Below are 26,710 nucleotides of genomic sequence, written 5' to 3' on the forward strand. Positions count from 1 at the left end.
ATCCTCTCTTCCTTTGATTTCTATTATCCTCAGTTGGTTCTCTTTTACTTCTTTGGTCAGTCGTTTCTCCCCTTCAAAGATTCTTCTTTCTTTTCCCACCCCTTCACTATGCATGTTCCTGAGATTTTCTCCCTGTTATTAAACATTCTTTATAGATATTGTCACTCTTGGAGGTTTTGTGAACTCCCTAGTCCTTCTCTTTGTCCCTCCAGTTCTTGTCTCTTTCCCAAGCTTCTGTGTTACATTACCAGTTGCCTACAGGATATTTCCATTATCAATTCAAAATTAACATTTCTAAAATGTTTCTAACTCTTACATTTTTTTGCCCCAAACCAACATTCTTTCTTATGCTGTGGTGTAACAAGTAGGCAAAACATATAATAAAGTTGTATGACCTAAGATTCTTTTCTACATTAAATCTCTTATCTTTTAAGATAAGTTTTTTTTTGTTTGTTTGTTTGTTTTTTACCATTCACCCAGACTTAACGCCTTAGATTCATCTTTGACTATTTGCTACTGCTCAGCCCTTTAACTAATGTCACCAAATTCCTGCCAATTTGTCTAACAATATATTTCTGGCATGTACACCTTCCTTTAAAGAGCCGTCATCCTAAGGCTAGCCCTTATTATATCGTGTCCTAGACTACTGTAACTTATGTTCTCCTTGAGTTGTTTGGGTTGTGTCTGATTCTTCATTAACCTATTTGAAGTTTTCTTGATAAAGATACTGGGGTGGTAGGCCATTTCTTTATCCAGCTCCTTTTGTAGATTAGAAAACTGAGGCAAAAAGGGTTAAATGACTTGACAGTGTCACACAGCTAGTGTCTGAAAATAGATTTGAACTCAGTCTTCCTGACTTTGAGCCTGACATTCTATCTACTGGGCCAACTATAACTGTAATATCTTCCTAACAGGTTTCTTTACTGTTAATTTCTCACACCTTCCATCCATCCTGTAAGATACCTTAAAAAAAAAAAAAATTATCCTTCTAAAGTATGCTTTCATCTTTCCTGTGTTAAAATTCTTTAGTGTCTACAGCATAGACACGTTGAAAGTGTTATTTTTTTTCTTTGCATCCTCCACTGTATTTAGCATAAGACCTTGTACATAAGAGGAAAGCTGGATGAAGGGAAAAGAATAGTAAAGAAAGCCACCTGACTAGAAATGGGGAATAGCAAAAGATAAGGTCTGATTAAGTGAGAAAAGAGACCAGTTTATAGAAAGCCTTGAATGGTAAGATGTGGAACTTGGGTTTGCTTAAGAGCTAAGGAACTAATTTGTGTCTTTTAAACAGGAAAATAATAGGATGAAGGCTATGGTATTTTGAAGGATGAATGATTAAGATTTTACTGACTAAATATAGAGGATAAGGAAAAGGAAGGAAGCAGGGATGACTTTTCAAGTGTTTAAACCTGGAAGCTTAACAAATTGTTAGACTGATAGACACAAGGAAGTTAAAAATGTGGAGTAGGGGGGAAATGATAGAGAATTCCATATAAACCATATTGGTTTGGAGGAATTAGCCACAGAAACTGAAGGGTAATAGAAATATGATGATTAAGAACAGTTTGAAGGGAGTGGAGGGATATTTATTCAGAGAAAGGGAAAATTTGGAGAGAATTCATTAAATAATGATTAAAATATTAGAGTCAGTAGAAAAGATATTCAGAAGATTGAAGGATAGAAAAGAAGTCAATGCAAGGTCACCCCTCTAGTAAGAGGGGTTTCTATAGAGTCTTAAGCAAGGAAGTCAGATTGCAAAAGAAAGTTAATAGAAAAAAATGGAGTGCCTGGTACCACCAAGGAAGGGAGAGGAGAAATGGAGAGTAGCTGAGGGAAACAGAGGATCAAATTCTGCTTTAGAATCCATGCACCCTGGGCATGCCAAAATTTAGAGGAGAAACTGCATGACAACATGAGATCATGGTATGTGTTTTTATTGTTTGTTTGCAATTGTGTTGGGTTTTTTTCTCCCCCCTATCCCTCAGGAAATAGTTGTGGCTGAGATGCAGACAGTGTAGACTGGGTAGACAAGACATATGACCTTGACAGTTAAGAGTTGGCTACTCAGCAGCATCTGAAGAGCAGAGAAAAGAAATAATTTTAATTTAAAATAAAGTGAATTGAGTCAAGGTCACAGGTCTCTTCTTTTTGGAGTCCAGTCCTATTCCTATGAATATAGTATTCCCTCATTCCATGCCCAACCATCTTGTAAGGTAGTTTCTTTGATTTTACATGAGAACTTAGAGAATCACCAAATTTTACTTTGAAAAACCTTCTTATCTAAAGTCATAACTTTATTATATATTTAAAAGGAAGGGGGGTAGCTAGAGGGTGAAATGGATGAAACACTGGCCCTGAAGTCAGGAGGACCTGAATTCAAATTCAGCCCCACACACTTAACATTAGGTGGATAAATCACTTAACCCCAATTGCGCAAAAAAAGAAAAAAAGGAAGAAGAAAAGAAAAAAGGAATTGCAAGTGTAAAATGATCTGGAAAAGGAAATGGGAAAAGACTCTGGTATCCAAGAAAATCCCAAGTAGGGTCATGAACCAGACATGACTGAAAAACAACTAAAGAACAAAAGTACTGAGCACAAGAAGATCCTTGCCCAGAAGGAGCTTGCATTTTACTCTGGGAAATTAAAATTTTTTTAAAATTATAGGATTTGACCTATAATTGGGATGAAGAACTCCCATATAAAGAATCCTCCATTAATGCAGTTTGACACTGTCTCTGCAACTTAATTAATTAATTGACAAGTCTCTTAATGTGACTTGTCCAGGCTTACACAGGCAGCAGTACATGTTCATGGCCTTGAAACCAGATGTTCCTGGTTCTGAGGCTGGCTCTTTGTCCAATCCATGGCTATTTTTCATGAAGGAGATGCCAAAAGTGTAAACAGAGTTGTGTTATTGTTGTTTGTCCTTCCTTTTCAAAGAGGACCATGATATCAAGAGGTGATAGCCATGCAAGTAAATTGCTTGTAAACAGGGTATGTGCAAGAGCAATATCAAGTAATATGGGGAGGGAGGGTAAGGAACTCACCCCTTTTAGGATCGGGAAGGACCTACTTTAGAAGATGGCATAGGAAAAAGGTACCAAGAGGCAAAAGTAAAAGGGGAGAGAGCAGGGATGTAGGAAATGGGTCAGAAATTCCCCCCCTCCTTCCCTGCCTTTCCCCTTCCACCTCTTCTCCACTTAGAATATCCTCCCTCTCTTCAAACTTATCACGCCTTGCTTAGTGATAGAGTCAGTAGGATTAGTCTTGAATATTTTTTTAAGTGCAATGTTATATTCCTAATGAGACTTATTGGGGAGATGGTCAGACCCAATCAGCCATTGACACTTTTTAACACCAAATAGTCACCGCTTTGTCCATTGGATTGGATGCCTCTGATTCTGTTAGTTCTCTTCTTTGCTCTGAGTTAATACTGAAATTCCTGAGGCTATGTGGAGAGATAGTACCACATATATTTTTTCTTAGCTTCCCCCTCCCCACTTTTATATATTTATTTATATCATCCTCCCTTGACTTGGTTAATCCATGTATTGAGATTGGCCAAAATAAAATTTATGCATATATGGCTCAAGCTTTAGCAAATTTATGTCATTCAGATTAATAGCACCCAGAAGAGAATGCTTGTCAGTAAACAGTTCATCTGTGTCCTCTATTAACAGACCTTACAGTCTGCTGATTCTTCAAGGCTCACACACTCTGATACAGCATTTGTTGGCCATGCTCCTTGCCGTTCGAAGGTTGCTGAGAATCATAGGCTGACGTTGTTTTGGCCAGACAGTGCACTATTGGTGATTAATTTCACGCTGCTCTTGTTGGAACCCAAAGATACACATGAAGGTTTTGTTTATGTCAGATTAGAAACAAAAAGCATCATTGAAATGATTAATTTTTAATGCAAATTATTCATTTTCAGACTCAATCAAGCCTTAAAGGAGACTATATAAAGAATAAGACTCATATTTCTTCACTGAGTAACTGGTAAGTCTTTGTGAGTTAAGCTGACAGATGGAGGTCTCTGATCCTAAGGGGACTTGTATTAAGTAAGATTCAAGCTCAGGAGAGAATTATTATGCCAGTTAGGGGTGTAAGGAAAAATACAAGACAAGATAAAGCCTTAGTATATACAAATTCTCACAATCCTAGAATGTAGTTCTTACTAAACTAGTCACGATAATGGGTAAAGCAGAAAGGTAATGTAAATAGCACATTTGGGATGCCTTGCTTATCCCTGCCATGTAGGAGGTGCTTAATAAATGTTTACTGACTGAATTGAATCAGTTAAGGGAAGGGCTGGCAAGAAAAGTAAGAAATCATAGGACAAGACACTCCCAAAAAAATAGAATCATAAATATCACAGCTTAAGTGAGAATTTATAAATTCTCATCCTAATTGTCAGGGCTCTGCAAAATACAACTACTACTATTACTACTAAGCAACCTTATAACAGTGATTCAGTATGCAGCTTTTCATGAGACTTAGGCTTTCCTCTCCACCTCCAGTTTAAAATGAGGGAGAATTTTAAAATTTGCTATTTCAATCATGACAATAATAAATTACTCTATAAAGGTCATCAGATCCTCCTAGAAAATGTTGCATAAATATAATTTGTGATTAAAAGAAATGAAATAAATCCAGAAAAAGGAAATTAATCAAGCACTATTTATTTTTATAGCTATTTAGAAAACAGAGTAAAATCTGCCCCTTTGGTCTGATGTGTGGGACTTAAAAACATTAATTTTACTTTACTTAATAATTAAATGTTATTATTTGAATAAATATAGAAAGTCCCAGAATCACTTATGAAGGGATAATAATAATCTACAAAATCCATGACTGGGACTATATTATCCTCATTTAAAATTTTGCCTGCTATAGTGTCATTTAGCTTTATGGGCTTCTTAATTTCATCAAAGATATGTTTATACATGAAAAGATTATATCTTAACAGATTAGATCTACCCAGATTTATTTTTATATGACTCATTTACTAAGGATGTTTTATATTTATTTTTGTTGATATTCATTTCTGTATAATCATAAGAATGAAGATTGGTGTAATTTGAAAATAATTTGAAATAATTAGCACCATAAACACTTCTGTTGTTCCTACCTCAGTTAGCAAATCCATTACATCTTAGATTCAGAAACTATAATGATAAATTTCATTTAATACTTGGGAAAATATTTAAATAGCTATTAGAATTGTTAGAATATGGTGTTTTCAGCATTTTAGAATTAAAATTAATGGTGTGTTGTATTCCAGTTATTTTGAATATGTGCCTATACTCTCTTTTGTGCAAAATTGTGATTCTTCAACATGATGATATAACATTTAGTAAATATTTATTAAGTGCCCACTGAGGAATATCATTATATTAGAACAATGGTTCAGTATTACCATTATCATGTATCTTAGGGTTTCCTTCCTACTTCCAGTTTAAAGAGAGGATTTCTAAATATACCATCTCAATCACTTTGATAACAAATTATTCTTAAAAGGCTATTAAATACTCCTAAAATATATGTTGCACTGTACAAAATTATAGGGATAGAAAGAGGCAGGCCCTACCTTCAAAGAACTTAAAAACTAATGGGTGTATTGGTACCAGATTCCAAAACTGACTCCTTCCTGTTCAGTAAACTGCTTATGACCCTCAGGAGGAGATGGGAGATAAGGAGAGGTTAGATTAGATCTATGATTTCACTGGTTTAGGCAATTCCTAGTGAGGAAATTTCCTTTGCCACTGAAGATTAGTAACTACTACTTAATTTTTGTTTTGTTTTGTTTTTATTAAAGCATCTTAATTTTCAAAACATATGCGTGGATAACTTCAACATTAATCCTTGCAAAACCTTGTATTCCAACATTTCTCTGCCTTCTTCCCCACTCCTTCCCCCAGATGGCTAGAAATCCAATATATATTAAACATGGCAAAACGTGTTAAATCCAATAGATGCATATTTATATAACTATTTTCTGCACAAGAAAAATCAAAAAGGAAAACAAAATGAGAAAACAAAACACAAGAAAACAACAACAAAAGTGAAAATGCTATGTTGTGATCCACACAGTTCCCCCAGACCTCTCCCTGGGTGTAGATGACTCTCTCCATCACAAGATCATTGGAACTGGGCTGAATCATCTCATTGTTGAAAAGAGCATCAGCCATCATAATTGATCAACATATAATGTTGTTGTTGCTGTGTATAATGTTCTCTTGCTTTTACTCACTCAGCATCAATTCATGTAAGTCTCTCCAGGCTTCTTTGTATTTATCCTGCTGGTCATTTCTTACAGAACAATAATATTCCATAATATTCATATACCACAACTTATTCAGCCATTCTCCAATCGATGGGCATCCACTCAGTTTCCAGTTTCTGGCCACCACAAAGATGGCTGCCACAAACATTCTTGCACATACAGGTCTCTTTCCCTCCTTTAAGATATCTGTGGTATACAAGCCCAGTAGAAACACTACTGGGTCAAAGGATATGCACAGTTGAGCACAGTTCCAAATTGCTCTGCAAAGTGATTGAATCCATTCACAACTCCATCAACAATGCATCAGTATCCCAGTTTTCCCACAGCCCCTCCAACATTCATCATTATCTTTTACATCTTAGCCAATCTAAGAGGTATGTAGTGGTACCTCAGAGTTCTCTTAATTTGCATTTCTCTGATCAAACTACTACTTAGTCTTAAGAAAGAGAATTTCATGGGGCCTAACTAGGTTCCATAACTCGTTCTTGGTCCCACAGCATTGAATCTTAAAGGTGAGACTTGAACCTAGGTCTTTCTTGCTTCATAAATTGAATGGTTTTGTCTGTTTTGTACATCCAGGAAGCTCAGATTTTAAATAAATCCTCTTTTTTCTCCCTCCTAAAGCAGAGGACTCTTTTTTTAATGGGAGCTATCACACTTTAATTTATCTGTAATTTCAGTTTTCCAATCAATTTCTGAAAATGAACGCACCTATATTTTGTGTGTGCATATCTATAGTTGATCTGAGATTGATTCTGGAATTTTTGCCTGCATTCCAATATCCTAGAATTCCAGACTTGAATGTTTTAAAACTGTTTTAGTTGAAGTAGTATTCTTTTCATTGTCTGTAGGAATAGAACAAAGATTTTACAACTAGTTTTGACAACCAGGTGGCATAGTCCTGTGCTATGAAGTTCAAATCTTCTTTCAGACACTTAGTGTGTTGCTTCTCTCTGGACAAGTACTCAATTTCCTCATCTCTATAATAGGAATAATAATAGCACCTACCTCCCAGGTTTGTTTTGAGGATCAAATGGGATATTTGCAGAGCATTTTGCAAACTTTAAAGTGTTATATAAATATTATATATTATTATTTTTACAGAGCAGATGTATGTTATGCCATTTGAGCTTTATAAAACCCCAACCTTTTATTACACAAATCTAATGACATAACTTTTAATATCCCTATTTAAAATTTTTCAATAACTTTTGTCATTGTCCATGCAATAAAATAGATTCTTTAACTTAGCATTTTAAGGCTTTTAAAGCTAGTTTTGACCTCCTTTCCAACATATTTTTATGCCATTCCCCTTTGCATATTCTAAATTCAAACAGCTTATTCCTTTGTCTTTCCCTGCCTTTTCCCTACATCTTATGCCTTTCTTAAGCTGTACCCTTGACTCCTTCTTCATATCCCTGCCTGTTAAAATCCTTTCCATGTTTAAAGGCCTTCTCAGATTCCTCCATGAAGTTTTTTTATCTGCTCTGTCAGAAATGATCCTACCTCCTACTTCCAGCATCTCATGCCTTTAAGTTTATACATTTGTTTGTCATAATCTGTCTGTGCCTTATCTCTTTTAAATTCAGCAACCTTTAAATTTCCATTAGTACATAGTACATTATATGAGACTATTTTATAATAAATGTTTGTGGACTTCCTTTATGAGTCACAAGTCTCTGAAGGCCTTGTTTTCTGTTGAAAAATCTATCAGTCATTTATATTTTCTTAATTGAATACTGTATATACGTAATTTCTGTGATTCAGTTTGAACAAATTCCCCTCAATTCTGATGCCTTGTTCTCTTTTGCCTCTTACAATTCCATTCAAAGAGAAGGTCAAAAATGGCCCACACTGACTCATAATTTTACCTTTTTCTTCACCCTTCTCCAAAAGATTTTGAAAGCTCATCTCCTGTTCCCAGATGGGAAATGTTTTCCTTTCTATCTTCATGTTTCAGCTCTTTATTTCATTTTTGTACTGACCTTGAAGTCTTATCAATGGATTATCACTTGATTTCTTTCTCTCCCTCCTTCCCCTCATACTCAAAACTTAAAGGGAAAAAAAGTTAGGCCCCTTCTAAAAGTTCATCTGATTGGTATTTGTCACCACCTCCATTCTCTCTTGGCAACTTGGAATAAGAAACAATATTGAACAGTTTGGGATTTTCTTGAACTCTCACGAATTGCTGATTATTCTTACCCAGCTAATGAAAAGTATAGCATAAAGATTCTATTTTATTTTTCTCCAGACTTGTGGTTTCTTGGGTCTAGAGATATCCATTGAAAAAACACTTCTTAACAGGTACAGATCAGCAGTTGCTCTATAATTTGTATTCTTAACAGAATTTCTTAGGACTTTGAAAGCTTTACCCAAGGTCCTCTCAGCCAGTATGTTCCAGAGACACAATTTAAACCCATATTGTACTACCCTCTGTCCAATATTCCATAATTTCCCCACATGGAAAATTCCAATATAGTGAAAGGATTTCTATACTTCTCCTTTCAAGCAAGCTTTGGTAGGACTGAAGTCTTACTACATAATTTGAGCAAACCGCTCGTGTTCATTTTTAACAAGATTTGACCTAGATTGTGTCTAGGCTTTCTGTCAAGACAAGGCCTGATTCCTAAATGAGGTTAATGCAAAAAGAGCGTTCCATTCAGTGGGCATTTTATGAACTAGGGTTATTTCCTCTGGCTGTTGTTTTATAGACCCTTTTTTCTTGTTTTTTGTTTTTTCCTATAGTGTGTCAAATATCTGCCATATGTTGCTGCTATGCTAGGCCATTGCAAAAGGCAAGTGAATGAGAAAATATGTAGTACATTAGGCATTTGGTAGCAAGCATTTTTAACTTAGGCCAGCAGAAAATTAGAAGTGTTCTGATGATTGCCAACCTACTAGCTAAGGAAAATGCAAACTGTTCAAGTTTGAAAAGTACAGAGCCAACTTTGTGGCTTGGAAACAACTAAGAGCATTGAGATGATGGTTTGAAATAACTGTAGAACATGCTAATGTGACATGCCACGTAGGTGTATTACTTCAGATTTAAATTATTCACATAGTTCTGAGGAAATAGGAAAAAAATTGTGGTGAAATAAAAATCAGTATGTCAGTGGATCTTCTTTGAGTACTTCTAATGTGCTGGGGTATTTTCTCTAATTTAGTTAATATTACGTGGATATCAGGAAAAACCAAATGAGTAAAAAATTCTAATTGTTGAGATTGCGTTATATCATTAGGATAACCTTGAACTGGTTATAAAGTATACATATACAATATAAATGTATATATGTACTACCACAGAGATTAAGACTTTTGGATCACTCTCTAAATATGTGTATGTACATATCTGTATATATAAATATAGCTCTATGTGTGCACATGTACATATATACATGTATATATGTAAAGATGTCTAAACTTGAATGTTTACATGGGTATATGTTTATGTATTATGCATCTGTGGCCATAATCTAACTCTCTAACTAGAGGAAGAATAAGTATGTTTTATCAACATAAGTTTTTTGCACCTCACAGTCATTGTAGTTAATCTGAATATCGATGCCTTTTAGTGTTTAGATTTACATTTCATTTTTCATTTTTATTTACATTTGACCCATTTGAGGTTTTCTTAGCAAATACACTGGAGTGGTTTGCCATTTTCTTCTCTTATTCATTTTATAGATGAAGAACTGAGGTAAACAGGACTTGTTCACAACTAGTATTAAGGCCAGATTTAAACTTATGAAGATGAGTTTTCCTGACCCCAGATCTGACACTGTGTCCCGTAGCTACTCTTTCATTTACACTGTTGTAGATTTATAAGATCACTGATTTAGAGATAGAAGAAATCTCAGAGGCCATTGTCCATCCAACCCCTCCATTTTGGTGATTGTTATTCAGTCCTTTCAGTCATATCCAGTTCTTTGTGACCCCATTTGGGATTTTCTTGGCAAAGATTCTAGATTTGTCATTTCCTCCCCCAAGTCATTTTACTTACTGAGGCAGTTAGGGTTGAGTAACTTGCTCAGGGTTATATAGCTAGTAAGTGTCTGAAGCTAGGATTTGAACTCAGTTCTTCTGACTTCAGGCCCAGCTCTCTATCCACTGCACCACTTAGCTGCCTAATTCATCCATTTTACCTGTGAGGAAACTGAGGCACAAGAAGATATTTATAGCTACTTACGCTCTACATATGCATATTTACATATATAAATTTGTATTTATGTAAATTAGTATGTCTTGGAAAAATGTAGTAGATAATGAGCTGAACTCAAAAATTGAGCAGGAGGAGGAGAAAGGACTAAATTGACTTTTGGAGATTTCACAGTGCTTCATCAGTATTCTCCCAGGGATATTTTATTTTCTCTGAGTTGCAACATGCCGTCATCTATATGGAAGTAAAATCTTGAATGTTCCATAAGGTAATAAGGCACACCATGGACATGAACATATCTCAAAATATTACTCATGAAAATTTTGTAGGAAAAGTCTTGCAAAGGATATCATCAGAGAGATATTTAACCAGAAAAAGTCACATAATAAAAGTCTGGTTAAAACCAATGTTGACTTGATATGTCAGTTTCAAGAGCCCTAAAGGAAGACTATAGATAAAAGAAAGCATGACTGAGTGTAAAAGTCTCTTTGGAGGAAGTACCTACATCAGTTAGACCCTTGACTGATAGATTGTAGAGTTCATTTTTATATTTTATTGACAAAAATATGGGTTGGTTTTTATTGGTAATCATTTGATTTGGGGGAGAAGGGTTAAAAATGCCACTTGGGATTTTTTTTCCAAGCCTTTGGTGCCTTTCAGAAATTTTAAGAATCAGTCTCTCAGTACTCTCAAAATTGTGTGTGAATGAACATCCTCTTCGCATACTTAGTCTGATTTGGCTCTTCTTATTTTATTACTCCCCCCCCCGCCATTTCTGCTTCTTCATGTAGTACATAGAGGACTGTGATGTTATATTCCAAATTTGGAGGCTCTACTACAATTGATGAAGAAAATGATTTGTTGTATATTTGTTGAGAGAAGTTTTTCAATTTTTCATCTGTTTGTTGTCTTCCTTCCAATTTAATCTTTAAATGATCTTGATAGCATCTGACTTAATTATATCTCTTGCCAAGATTTCTGAAAATTTGCTTTTATCTCTACTGTTTCTCCCCATTTTATCATCTGTGCAGCTCCATCATCATCATCACCTATAATTTTTTTTAATTTACTGAAGATTTTTGCTTTTATTTCATAATCATTTCCTATTATCTCTTCCACATATGATATCTCTCTCTTAAAACAAGGGAAAACTTTGGAAAAATAAGGTAATATAATGACTATGTGTTTAAAAAAAAATGTTACTGTATTTTTATAGAATTCTAAGATAATAGATCTAGAACTAGAAGGGACCTCAGATACCATCAAGTTCAAGTCCCTCATTTTACAAATGAGGAAATTGAGGCAAAAGAAAACTAGTTGACTAATCCAGTGTGGTATCATATAGCTAGTGTCTGAGGTTATATGTATATATGTATGTATATACACATACATATATACATACATATGTATCACATCTTTCTGACTTCAAGACCAGTGCCCTATTCACTGCTGTCATTATGTTATTCTTTTGGCTCTAATAGTTTTAACTAGGCAAGTTCATACATATACAACACTTTTTTGAAGCAACCCCCAATTAACATTTATCCCAACCAATATTTACCAAGGATTTTTTTTTTTTTTTTGCTTCCCCTCTTCCCCCTGTTTTTTCTTCTATAAAAATGTGCTTCCATGAATACTGGGTACTTTACATTCTATAATTTACATTCTTGGGATATAGATATGCTTATCAGTGGAATTATTAAATCAAAGGGTGTAGTATTTTTCCCTGACTGGCTGGACCAGTTCTTAGACCCACCAACAGTTTATTTGTACCTATCTCCTTTTCAACATGGCAAAGATGATAAAAGATAGAAATCGTCAAAGTGTTTGGTGTGAGGTAAAATCCCAAATTTGTCCTTATTTGCATTTATCTTATTACTAATGACTTGGAAAACATTTTTCATATAGTTGTTGACAGTTTGTATTTCTTCTTTTGAAAACTTGCTCACATCCATTGATATCTATTGCATTATGGCTCCTATTCTTGTGTATTTGTATCAGTGATCAGACTTTTATTAAAGATACTTGATACAAAGATTTCTTCCCCCTACTTGAATGCTCTCCTTATTCTATCTGTGGATTTTTTTCTTTATGTTAAACTTATAAATTTTATGTAATTAAAACTGTCTATTTGCCTTTTGTAATCTCCTATCCTAGTTTTGGTTATTAATTATTCCCTAAGTGGTGCAACTCCATCCATGCATCCTTATCATCTAGAATTCATAAAACTCATAAAAATGTAGCACTCAAGTTGTCTCTCTGTTATCACTTATGCTTGCCTTTTTTTTTTTTTTTTGTACTGAATTTTCTCAGCAGTAACCTTGAGTGTAATTCAATATTAGAAATACTATGGCAGCCTGCATGTTCTTATTGATGATGTACATTTAAGTGATTCAGATTGGAGCTGTTTTTTTAATTGTACCTCATAATCTTATTCTTTTTTAATTTGCTGTTGATTTAGAACTTTGCTTTAACTCAGTAAACGCTTGATTGCATATAGACACAGTATCTTGGTGACTCCCCATTTCACTAACCAGTCATTTTCTATTTCTTAAGATGGAGTCAGTTTCTCTCTCTCTCTCTCTCTCTCTCTCTCTCTCTCTCTCTCTCTCTCTCTCTCTCTCTCTCTCTCTCTTTTTGGGGGGGTGATATTATTCAGTGCTCATTTGGTGACTTCCAAATCCCTTTCTGATTGAATTATTCATCATTATCACTGGCATTTCTATAGCATTTTTACATATGCGAAATGTTTTTTTCAAATGTTCTCCTTTTGTCCTTACCACAACCTTGGGAGATTGTATATATATTATATATATATATATATATATATATATATATATATATATATATATATATATCTTGCTGTTGCTATCCTCATTTTTTGAGGTTAAATGACTTGCCCAAGTTTACATAGCTAATAAGTAAGTAACTGAGGCATAAGGAACATTTCAAAGGCACAGAGATGGGAGATGAATGGAACCCAGCATCACCTCTGGTCCATGATGAGGCATCTGAACAGAATTTTGTGGAGTGTGATGAGCAATGCTAACTTATAAATGTGAGCAGTCATAATGTACTCATGTACACTGAAGTATTTTATGAACAGGGCTATCTGCCTCAAATGAAAATATTTTATAGGATCATATTGTCTTTCATCCAACAATTTTAAAGTGTTTTAGGTCCTTGTAAATTCTCCAAATACTGCTCTGAGATTGGCAAGAGATATTATCCCCATTTTATAGATGAAGAATGTAAGTCTGTGACTAAGTGACTTACTCCAGATTAATTTTGGTAGGAGGAGATCTGTTTTTCAGCTTCCTTTTATATAACTTGGGAAGTCACTTAGCCACCAAACATCTAGAAATAGGAAACATTCATTTATGAACAGATTTAGGGTAGTCTTTTAAAGTCCATCCTGTAATACATGATAGACACATTCTCATTAATGTCTAAATAATCCAATGGCAGTGAAGCATTGTGAACAGAGATGTCAAAAGCAGGAAGATCTCGCTTCTATGTGACCCTGAAACGAATCATTTAACTACTTATATGCATTTTGTATATGTTAAAGTACTGCAGAAATGCTAGTGATGATGATGAATAATTTAATCAAAAAGGGAGTTGGAAGTCACCAAATGAGTACTGAATAATATCACAAAAAAAAAAGAAAGAAAGAAAGAAAGAAAGAAAGAAAGAAAGAAAGAAAGAAAGAAAGAAAGAAAGAAAGAAAGAAAGAAAGAAAGAAAGAAAGAAAGAAAGAAAGAAAGAAAGAAAGAAAGAAAGAAAGAAAGAAAGAAAGAAAGAAAGAAAGAAAGAAAGAAAGAAAGAAAGAAAGAAAGAAAGAAAGAAAGAAAGAAAGAAAGAAAGAAAGAAAGAAAGAAAGAAAGAAAGAAAGAAAGAAAGAAAGAAAGAAAGAAAGAAAGAAAGAAAGAAACTGACTCCATCTTAAGAAACACAAAATGACTGGTTACTGAAATGGGGAATCACCGAGATCCTATGTCTACATTCAACCAAGCGTTTGACAAGTTAAATCAATAGCAAATTAAAAGAGAATAAGATTTTTTAAGTAATGTTCTAATACCAGAAATTGATCCATTGTACTTGGCATAGAGTAGGTACTTAATAATTTTTATTGACTATTTTTGACTGCATTGGTTGAGGAAATTTCCTGATCTTGGAGTTGGTTATACCAATGGGGGGGGGGGGGAATCTAATACTGATATTGAGCCTAAATAATTGAATTATGTTTCCAACCATTTAAAATAACCTCCTTTTCCTGTAATACCCCATAGACCAGTATGAAACATATACCCAACAGATGGAGAATGTGAATGAATGGTTTCTCTATAGATAGTACAGGAGATAGATCCAGGTCTGCCAGACATAACCAGGGGCCCCTAACACATCTCCTCCAATGCATCTTCAGGTTGTGCTTTCTACACCCCCTGCTCCTGTTTCCTTTCCATCTGCTGCTGTCTGCCTGTCACATTCCACAGCTCACCAGCCCTGAGATTTCCTACCACCTGCCCCTTTTAATCATAGACAGAATTTCCTTGGAGACACCAGTACCCCATCCAACACAGTCGTGGTAACAATAACAGCTAGCATTTATATGTCACTTTCTGGTTTACAAAGTGTTTTACATATGCTATGGCACATGTAAATCTTCCAACAAACCTGTGTGATAGGTGTTTTTATTATCCCATTTTGCAGATGAGAAAACTGAAATGGTGAGAGGTAAAGAGTTTAGTGTTGATACAACTAGTTTCCAGACAACATTTGAAATTAGGTCTTTCCAACTACAACTTTCCAATTAAATTTGCCTCTGTGCCATTCTGATAATAAACACAAATCACAGATTATTGGACCTGGGAGGAACTTTTTAAATCATCTGCTCCAATTTTGATTTTTCATTTGAGAAAACAGAAGCCAACAGAATTAGTGACTTTTCATACAGGAAATAACCCAGAGCTTCTCACTGATCCTCCTGGAAAGATTGAAAGAGCTCCTCTCGAGCTGCTAATTAGTTTCAATCCTTTGCTTTTCTCTAACATATAATACCTGGATAGACAGCATCTGTCAGGCAAGATTCTCTGTAGCTAATAGCACAATCACAATACATACCAAAAAAGGAACTCCTTTAGATCCTACAGGACAGGCTTCTCTGACAGTCCTTCCTAACTTCTAGTCAAATAATTAGTTTAAATCAACTAATTGCAAAGAACTGAAGAGAGCTTTCCCTGCATTAAGAAAGGACAACTTATACAGTCCAGTTTGAAATATTCTTGAATGAATGAATGAGTGAAACATTTAATAATGTGTAAAACACTTTACTACAGGCTCTGTTTCAGTCATGTCTTATCCTTTGTGACCCCGTTTATGGTTTTCTTGGCAGAGATACTAGAATGATTTGCCATTTCTTTCTCCAGCTCATTTTATAAATAAGGAACCAGGCTAAGTGACTTGCCCAGAGTCACACAGCTAGTAAGTGTCTGAACTGGATTTGAACTCAGGAAGATGAGTCTTCTTAATCCCAGCCCTGGTGCTCTATTTATGATACCACTTAGCTACCCAAACACAAAGGGTATAAATAATATCCTTTATTATTTTATCTTATATTTTTTTTTATTTTATTATTATTTGTTAGAATAGTCTGTGCTCTCAAGGAAGCCTATGTTCTAAAAGGAAAGATGGGAGCTTTTTGCTTCAAGTCAGATGGAAAGGACTTAGAGTACTTTAATTTCATTTCCACTGATAAAATCATAGCAGTTTCTGATGTTGAACTACTTGTGCCAAGCAAGCCCTTTGGTGACAGGAGCTCTTCATGGTGAATACACTTCAAGGCTCAAACTATACCTCTGCAATACTGTTCTTTCCCTCTGTGGTATGTCTCTTTTCCCTCTACTGTTTACACAGGTGACAAAATTACTGACAAAACCAGAGTTCTGAAACTTTTTGCCCCCCACACCACCTCCACTAGCTCTTGCTTGCCATCACAAAACAAATCAACTACTTGCCTGATACTAATTCACTGTGACTCTTAATGCAGTCTAAGATTACAATGTTTTGGTGTTTTGGCTTGTTTTTTGTTTTTTGTTTTTTTGTTTTGTTTTGTTTTGTTTTGTTTTGTTTTTTGGTGGGGGAAGAGCAGTCTTATCACACTTTTAATCCTTATGGAGCATTAAGTCAATTCCCAGGTCCAGTGCTTAGATAGCTAGTTTTATGTTTATCCCCATTAACTTTAATCTGATGGATCATCTTTCTAGTTTGTTTTTAAGTGTAAATTATTAAAGCTTAAATTGATATTGAAACTTTGGGGACACCCTGGGTTTATGTGTACATGTGCATAAATAACATGTATGTTTGTACCCATGTGAATTACAATATTTTTCACTTGGTTTTTATTTTAAAATTTATTTTGTTAGACAAATTAACAAAAACTTACTTTCACTCAACTCTCCATTACAAAAAGAAAAATAAAACCCTTGTAGCAGTATTCATAGGTCCCTTCCCCTGGGGGAAAAAAAATCACATTGATCATGTCCAAAAAATATATGTCTTAACGTACAATTCAAGTCCATCACCTCTCTGACAGAAGGTGGACAGCACCACATCAATATTTTCATTTAAATTTTTTTTAATTTCCAATATCACATAAAAATAATTTTTAACATTCATTTTTTTTAATTTCAAGTTCCAAATTCTCTTTCTCCATGCCTCTCTTTTCTCCTCCCCGAGATAGCAATATGATATAGGTTATACATGTGCAATCATGCACATATTTCTATGATTGTTGTGAAAGAAAACATACAAAACAAATTATGAAAAAAATTAAAGTGAAAAGCATATTTTCAGTCTACATTCGGCCTCCATCAATTCTTTCTCTGTAGATAGAAAGCATTTTTCTTCATTCATCCTTGAAATTGTCTTGCATCATTGTATTATCTTGCTGAAAATACCTAAGTCATTCACGGTTGTTCATCATACAATATTTTTGTTACTGTGTACAATGTTATCTTGGTTCTTATTTCACTTTGCATCAATTTATGTAAGTTTTCCCCAGGTTTTTCTGAAAGCATCTTGTTTATCATCTCTTATAGCACAACAATATTCTATCACAATCAGATGCAACAATTTGTTTAATCATCTCCCCAATTATGGGAAGGCAACCCTCAGTTTCAGACCTGTGGAGGAGGAAGGAATTTATGACCAGAGGCGAACTAGAGATCATTATTGATCACAAAATAGAAAATTTTGATTACATCAAACTAAAAAGTTTCTGCACAAACAAAACTAATGCAAACAAGATTAGAAGGGAAGTAACAAATTGGGAAAATATTTTTACAGTCAAAGGTTCTGACAAAGGTCTCATTTCCAAAATATATAGAGAACTGACCCTAATTTATAAGAAATTAAACCATTCTCCAATTGATAAATGGTCAAAGGATATGAACAGACAATTTTCAGATGATGAAATTGAAACTATTTCCACTCATATGAAAGAGTGTTCCAAATCACTACTGATCAGAGAAATGTAAATTAAGACAACTCTGAGATACCACTATACACCTATCAGATTGGCTAAGATGACAGGAACAAATAATGATGAATGTTGGAGGGGATGTGGGAAAACTGGGACACTGATACATTGTTGGTGGAGTTGTGAAAGAATCCAGCCATTCTGGAGAGGAATCTGGAATTATGCCCAAAAAGTTAACAAAATGTGTATACCCTTTGATCCAGCAGTACTACTACTGGGCTTATATCCCAAGGAGATACTAAAGAAGAGAAAGGGACCTGTATGTGCCAAAATGTTTGTGGCAGCTCTTTTCGTAGTGGCTAGAAACTGGAAACTGAGTGGATGTCCATCAATTGGAAAATGGTTGGGTAAATTATGGTATATGAAGGTTATGGAATATTATTGCTCTGTAAGAAATGACCAGCAGGATGATTTCAGAGAGGCTTGGAGAGACTTACATCAACCGATGCTGAGTGAAATGAATAGAACCAAAAGATCGCTGTGCACTTCAATGTTGTATGACGATGTATTCTGATGGAAGTGGATATCTTCAACATAAAGAAGATCCAACTCACTTCCAGTTGATCAATGATGGACAGAAACAACTACACCCAGAGAAGGAACACTGGGAAGCGAATGTAAAATATTAGACTACTGTCTATCTACCAGGGTTACTTATACCTTCGGAATCCAATACTTAACGTGCAACAAGAAAATTGGATTTACACACATATATTGTATCTAGGTTATACTGTAACATATGTAAAATATATGGGATTGCCTGTCATCTAAGGGAGGGAGTAGAGGGAGAGAGGGGAAAATTTGGAAAAACGAATACAAGGGATAATGTTATAAAAAAATTATTCATACATATATACTGTCAAAAAATTTATAATTATAAAATTTTTTTTAAAAAAAGTCTTTTTCTGCTCATGTTATAAAAGTTTTGAGTCAGAGGCCCTCAACGATTCTCAAACAAAATCTGAAGAAATAACAGTTGTAAGGTAAATTAGCATAGCATGTAGTAGATACTTACTAAATTGTTCCTTTCCTCCTTTCAAACCACATTTCATAGCAGGAGGAGGCTTAATGTAGGCCGTGTTATATTAAACATTAATGACAACTGCTTCCTGCAGCAAATACAAAAATGCTCGCTGATTGATTGATTTCTTAGTTTCCGAAGACTGAGGGCAGTACTGTTTGTAAGATACATCAGCTGATACTAATCAAAATCAGTTCCCAGTGCAGAGCAACTCCAGTTATTCTTTGATAAATAAACTTTTATTCATTGAGGCGTCATCACTTGCCAATGTCTCATACAACTATATAGCTTTAGGAGAACAATTAATACATTGTGGAAATATTTTAAAACAAGTCAACAGGTGACTGGCTAGCAGGAGGATTACCAGACCGGAGTTTTTGCTAAAAACTGCATTTCACATATACAGCACATGACTGAAACTTTTTTGTTTAAATATAAATTATACAATAGCAAGTCTAATAGCAATTATTTTCTTTGACTGACACACTAGAAAGAAGTGTGCATTTGTGTGTTTGTGCACACATGGGCATGCACACATAAAATTTTAAGCAGCCATAATGGAACTGTGGCCTGTTTTTTGAGCTCCAAACTTGAGCGGAGCAGTGGGGTGACTTGAAAGGCTCTGAGCCTGAATTGGATTATCAGAGAGATTTGCTGCTCATATAGAAGATAACTTAAGAATATTTTCCCTGGCTATTACCATGAAATACGTATTTTTTTTTTCTTCAAAATTGACAACAACAGGCAGTCAACCCATGACAAATTACCATCATAATTTAATTTAGTTTGGATGACCCCTGAATACTAACAAAAAAAGGTCTTCTAGGAATCAGAGAAGCATTTCTGACTTCGCTGTGACAGCAAAAGAGCCCTTTTTGGACCTTTTATGGTGACAGAAGAGAGATGCATTTGGTTGGATAGCTTTGTTCTCATTTATTACCCTTGCCGCCTTTTACTCTAAATATAAATCTTCAAATCAGAGTATTTAATTATTTATCCTGGAAGATCTCCATTATATTGTAGGAGCCAGGTAAGATTGTGATTGAAGAACTAAGTGCTAAGTGAAATTAGCAGTGAAATAAAATCATTTGTTGCCATTTATTTAATGGGATAGCTAGGACTAGCATGAAGACATTCCAACTCCCGAATGTGCTTGACTATAAGAATCACTCAAAGGGCCATTTTATTCTTACAAAGGAGGCAGAAATAAATAGATAAATGAGTGAATAAATAGATAAATGAGACTCATGGATGGATGAACAGTTTTATCAGTGTTTATTATGTGCTACAGTTTATCAGAAGTGTTGGGAATATAAATACAAAGTAGTCTCTACCAGCATTTTAATGAAGGAAGATAACATTTAAATGGTAAAGGAATGAACCAATGAGGAGGCAAAGCCTAAGACAAGGAAATATGCCGGTTTGACTAAGGTGATACATGGCTCAAATGCTTCTTAAAGTGACTCTCCTAGAGAGAAGGGAACAAATATTTTGAAGAAAATTAACAAATAGATGTGATAAATCACTAATAGATTTAGAGCTGGAAGAGACCTCTATCAGGGCTCTCTTATCGAATGAGTAGACTGAGATCCAGGTTTACTAATTTGACCACACAACTCCCAAGTGTCTGAGTCAGGTTTTCCTGAATCCAGGTCCAACAATCGATCCATTACATCAGTAGGATGACCTCAAAAGTTATGTCTAATGAGACTTCCCTAAGTAAGGTACCCTTAAGATAAGGGTTAGGAATCTAGGATTCCTAGAGTTTAACCCAGCTCTAGTTCAAATATGGCTCCAGATACTATGTGACCCACAGTAAATGACTTAGTGTCTATCTGCCTCAGTCTTCTCATCTGTAAAGTGAAGATAATAATTGTACTTCCTAGGATTGTTGTGAAGATAATAAAATAATAAGTGCTTTGCAAACCTTTAAGCACTATATAAATGCAAAGCACTTATTATGCCATTTTATCTTTATGTCATCATCATAATTATTAAAAGGAAAGCCTACTTTTAATCGGTGTAATCAATTAACAAGCATTTTTTGTTTTTGTCTCTACCTCCTTTTCTCTATCTCCCTGCCTCTTTCTATTTCTATGGTCTCTTTGTGTCTCTTTTCTCTGTAACCTCTCCTTTTTCTGTCTGTATATGCTCCCTCTCCATCTTTCTCTCTGTGTGTCCATCTGTTTCTTTCTACAAATCACTATCTCTGTCTCTCCATTCTTATTTATATGGTTGTTTTCTTTCCCTTTAGAATATGAACTCCTTGAGAACATTTCTTTGTATACCAGAACTTATCACAGTGCCTGCCACATAGTAAGCTTTTAATAAATGTTTGTTGACTTGCTCCTTGATAAGACCTGTCAGTTTGTTCTCTTTTGAAATAGTCTTTGAGAATTCTGGATCACCTACCTCTGAAGTATGACATAATGAAGCATTTAAAATAGAACTTTAGTGTAGAGATTAGGAGGGGGGAAACAAACAAACAAACTAGGAATCTTTTTTTAAAAGGTCAGTTTGGTTAAATATTTAGAAGAACTACCATTTTTTGTCTATTTTTGTTTTCTATACTTGAAATTTCATCAGTACAGGGAACTCAAGTCTCAAGGTGATCCTGGAGTTCATAGGTGGCCTTTGGGGTTCATTTAATGGGGTGGAGTTGGGATGACTCAATCAGACCTGTTTAGAAAGATTAATTTGACAACTGAGTGGAAGGCAGAAGGGAGACCAACCAAATGACTATTGCAATAGGCCAGGTAAATAGGGATGAGGTAAGAGAAGAGAAGGAGACGTGAGAGATGTGGAGAGTGTGTTCACTGCCTCCACCTACACAGATTAATGTTTATAGTCTTAGAGCCTTACCTGGGGCACAGAGAGGTTGCACGGCTTACATATGTCAGAGATAGGACTTGAATCAAGGATACTTCTGAATCCAAGGCTAAACCTCCACCCAACATTCCATAACATTCTTTTTTTTTCCTAATTATATGAACAGCGCCAGATTCGAATAGTCACTTGTAAATATTCTTTAATATTCACTTTCTCCATTTGCATTCAAATACATCATTGGAATTGAAGTTCTGAAAAGGGTAACATGTTTTGATCATAAGAAATCAGCGGATCCATATAGTAGCTCAATCAATTGCAAGCATTTATTAAACACCTACTGTATGCCAGACACTGGGCTTTGTCCTGGAGATACAGAGACAAAGGCAAATCAGTCCTTGTCCTCAAAGAATTTATTTTACAACAAATGAAAAACATGCAAATATATGGTATTTACTAAATTGGTATAAGATAACCTTAGTGGGTGATGGCACTAACTGAAACTTGGACTTATTGGAGCCTAATATTGGAGGAAACCAGTAAATGGTTTTGAATTAATTATCACAATTAATTATCCAAGTTTCCGTTTTCTGGTGATAAGACCCTGAATTTTGTCAAACTAGGCCTTATCCAACAGATACAGAGCACATATTAGTGTCCATTCTTGGTGCCTTTCGAGCTCTATTAAACCTACTAGAGTTTGGTCTTTATTATTGCACAGCATTTGAGATCTGGCAAAAGAGATGTCCATATCACAGTGAGAAGGGCTGTGGTGGAAGAATTGAACAAACATTAAGGCAAGAGTTCTTAACCTTTTTTTTTTTTTAAATGTCATGGATTTCTTGGGCAGTCTGTGAAGTCTACGGATCCCTTCTCAGAATAACCTTTTTAAAATCATAAAATAAAAGGCATAGTATTACAAAAGAAGGCAATTATGTTGAAATATAGTTGTCAGAAAAACCTCATAGATCCAAGGTTAAGAACCCGTATATTAATTGGCCACTATTTGCCAGTTTCTGTGCTAAGTCAAAAAATTAAACAATTTCTATCTCTAAAAGACAATATTTTAGTAAAAATTAAAACTCTGAAAGAAATTTAATTTTTTTGTTTTAACTGTCTCCAGATGAAATGATGAGTTGGCACTGGGTGAGCCACTCCAGTGCATAATGAGCTAGAATGAAATGGTCAGTTGTGGACCATTTCTATTTTTTGAGGGGGAAGGAGGTAATATCAATGTCACCCACTTGTCCTTAAAAGTTTTTAACCCCAATCTGGTTAAGGAAAAATTCTTCTAGACTAAAACATAGGTCCCTACCCAAAACATTCTTAGTTTCACAAATTAAGAGATGGAAGGAACATGAGAGGTCATAAAGTTCAACTTTTTCATTTTATAGTTGAGGAAGAGAAAACCCAGAGAGATAAATAAGCTAGAAGAACCCACGTCTTCCTGACTTCACCCCAATACTTTTTTTTTTTAAACTAGATACCACTTTCTCAAATCTACTCTTCAAGATATGAAATGTAATTATCTAAATTATCTAAAATTCAACAATCTGTCTCTGGAAAAAATATATATACAAGTAAACTTTCTTTTAATGCAAATTCTCTTAATGAAGGAGAATCTACAAATAGTATTTTGTGTTATGCCCATGAAAACATTCAGACTATCTAGCATATGTCAGATAAACCATCAGTGTTTTTCTTCCTGAAGAGGAAGGTCAAGTTGGAAAACAATGTCCTGGATAATTCAACTCCATCATGGCTAAAGCTCACTCATCACTCCAGCTAAGTATTTACCCTTCCCTTAAGAATAGACTTGGGGAGATGTATGCTAGATGAGTATCATATGATAGCCTGCTAGGACAATAATACCTAGTTCTCATTTGGGAGCACCTCAAAATTTCTCCAGTTATTTCAATGGATTCTAGAAAAATTCTTCAATCAAAATTTTTTTCAGGAAGCAAAACAAGTGATATTAATATAGAAGTTTCACAAAATTCAACCAGTGATGGGATTGGGCCTGAATACTTTGCTTTCACAGACAATTTCATCATGTATTTTGCAGTGATTTATGTCTTCATCACAAACACTTTGCTTTTTTGTTATTCTTTTTGTTCCTTTTAGTCATTTTGTGCTGGACATTCCAATAAAGGATGATCTTACATAGAATAGCCATCATTTCAGTCATTCTACTTCCCCTAGACACAGGGTTCAGGAGGCACAGCCCTTTCCTGGTCCAGCCAGACCTGAAAGAAAGGAGAAATAGATATCTCCCTGTCAAGAGTGTTTGTTTAATGCCAACTGAAGCAAATCTCAGCCCCCCACCTCCTCTCCGTTTACCCTAGTCCCCCAGGGGTAAAGCTTTCAACTCCATCTAGACATAGCACTGGAAATCAGAATGACCTGCTTAATGGCCCCTAGAGTCATTGTTGACCCACATTCAGTAGCCAGAAACTCAAGTTGGTGCAGTGCTGTTTCTTGTGAACTGGAGAAGGTCAAAAAGAGAGGAAGATAGAAAGAGCTACATTAGGCTTAAATTGAGTTTTTAGTTTCTTTCCAGGGTAAAATTTGATAACTGGCACAAGAAAATCAGCTATCCTGGGCACCAACGTGAGTTTTTAAATCTATTGAATATATTAAAATATATATGCAAAAAGTAGAACTAGGGAGGAATGGAAAGGGATGCAGTATATCTCCCTTGACAAATAGTACAGCCAGCCAATGAGCGGTCTCTATAGCATGCAACATGGAGACAAAGAATGGTTCTTTATGACAAAAGTAGTATAGATAGGCAGGTTTGAATTTTTTTTGGGGGGGGTATCTCAGTATGTATCTAGCTTCTCGGGAAATCAATCAAAGTTGGAAGACTGAGGTTTTTTTGTTGTTTTTTTTTTTCCTCCCTCTATTTCTATTCATGAAACCCTTTTTGGTATCTTCAGATATGTCCTAAGATATCTTTTAATTTTGAAATGTGCAAGGATGAAATTTTCTTTTAAGGTTCATGGCACTTTGATTTGGAGTTTGCTTCCTAAACTGTCGATCTGAAAGGAAGACATTATTGCTTTTGATGTATCCCTGGTTGAATACAGACTAAAGCCATCAATATCCCCAATAACAATCTGAGTGTGTGGGAAACTATGCTGGAGGGGAAAGGGTCATTTATCAGAAAAAGAATATTTTTAAAATTTACTTTTCATGTGGTTTGTTCCATTCACAGCATGATAGACATTTTATAGTATTTAATGGAGAACTCCTTATTTTTAAACATTATAGTGAAGTGACATTTTCTGTAAGAAAATTCTGCAACATTCTAATGTTCAGTTTAATTCAAAAATTGTAATAAATCTACTGTGTGCAAGACACTGTACCAGATTCTAGGTAGACAAATCCAAAAAGGAAATATACACTATCCTCTAGGAGCATAGTTTTAAATTTAAGATCATTATTTAAGGCTTCATGTATATATTGGAATGACATCGTATGTACAACAGATAGGAGTATTGAGTAAGATTTCCCATGTTAGCTAGGATATGGGTTAAATAAGCGTTCTTGGGAAGTTTAAGGCTTCTCAAAGGTGGATGTGAGGAAGCAGTCCATTCTAGACATGGGAAGACAGTTTGGGTAAAAGCACTGAAGTATTTTTGAAAAGAGAAATGTATATCAAGTCAATCAATTAAGCTGGAACATAATGTCCATGAAAGGCGGATAATATGAAATAAGTTTAGAAATGTAGATTGTAGGCAAACTGTGCAGGGCTATAAATGCCATGTTAAGTATTTTATATTTTATTCTAATGGCAATAGGGAGTTATAAAAGATTTTAGAGCAGAGGAGTTGACATAGTTGGACCTTTGTTTTAGAAAAGATCATTTTGGTGTTTGTATGGAGGATGGATTAAAGAGAAAAGAGATTTAAAAAGTATTTATTTTATATGGTATTTATCTCCAGATTTCTATGCTCTTTGCAACAAGGATTAAATCACATTTAGCAAGTGTTTCTTTTGTGTGTTTTTTGGTTTGTTTCCTTAAAACATAAAATTAGACAAAATTATAGTAGTATCCTCTGTCCAAATTTTCTGTGCTGTTCTCTATACCTTCCCCACTCTAGTTGGGACTATTCACATTCCAGAATTTATTATTTCTTCTCTTTACTAGGTGCTTACCAGAGTGTTGGAGATAGAACTGTGTGATCTTCAGTTGTGTATGTAGTACTTACTGATTATGTTCTCAGCTTTTTGTTGAATGAATGGTTGTAGAAAAATGATTTTATTGTTTGCTTTCATTAATGGGAGATTGGATAGGTAAGGTAATGAAAAAAACTCTGGCTTTGGAATCAAAGAACTTGGACTCAGCTCTTCATTCACTAGCCATGGCTTCTTGAGCAAGTCACTTAATCTGTGTCCCTCAGTTTCCTTCTCTGAAAAATGTGAGAGTTTGGAGCTTTTGCAGGCTTTTCTATTCTAAATCCATGTGCCCTTTGCTTGATTATGTATTTTTCAAATGGCTAATCCACATGACTTTCTATTTGGCATTGTTATATCATCATTCTCTCATGTATTCCTAATGTTTTTTAATAAACTTGGCTCTATGTTTCTTCAATCCAACTTTACTGAGGATAGCTAAAAACCCTGGTGGCAGAGTGATGTTGAGGGAAAGGCTATAGGTAATCTATGGATTGGTATGAATGGTGCACTCAAGGAAGTTGAAAATTGATGACAAGAAATTTGCGTCAATCTTAATATTCCAGTGTTTTTCCATTTTCAGATTCCTCCAAAATCAAGCAGTTTTTCACCTCTGCCTTTGGAGTATGCTTAGAGATGCTTGTAGGTATATCCTGCTACATAGCATCCTCATTCATCCTTTCTTCACTACAGTCTCCA

General features: G+C 34.9%; 1 protein-coding gene across 4 annotated transcripts in view; it reads left to right on the forward strand.

Moving 5' to 3' along the window:
* Positions 1–26,710, forward strand: part of FYN (FYN proto-oncogene, Src family tyrosine kinase) — a 267,134-nt gene that overhangs the window by 71,989 nt on the left and 168,435 nt on the right. The window contains exon 3 of one of the 4 annotated variants that reach the window (XM_074310085.1): positions 3,938–4,002. The exons of the other annotated variants lie outside the window; for them this stretch is intronic. The gene's annotated coding sequence lies outside the window, so the exon portion shown is untranslated. The remainder of the gene's footprint in view (positions 1–3,937; positions 4,003–26,710) is intronic. 4 annotated transcript variants of the gene reach the window in all.

Source organism: Sminthopsis crassicaudata, chromosome 4 (genome assembly GCF_048593235.1).
Source record: "Sminthopsis crassicaudata isolate SCR6 chromosome 4, ASM4859323v1, whole genome shotgun sequence".
NCBI classification, from domain to species: Eukaryota; Metazoa; Chordata; class Mammalia; order Dasyuromorphia; family Dasyuridae; genus Sminthopsis; species Sminthopsis crassicaudata.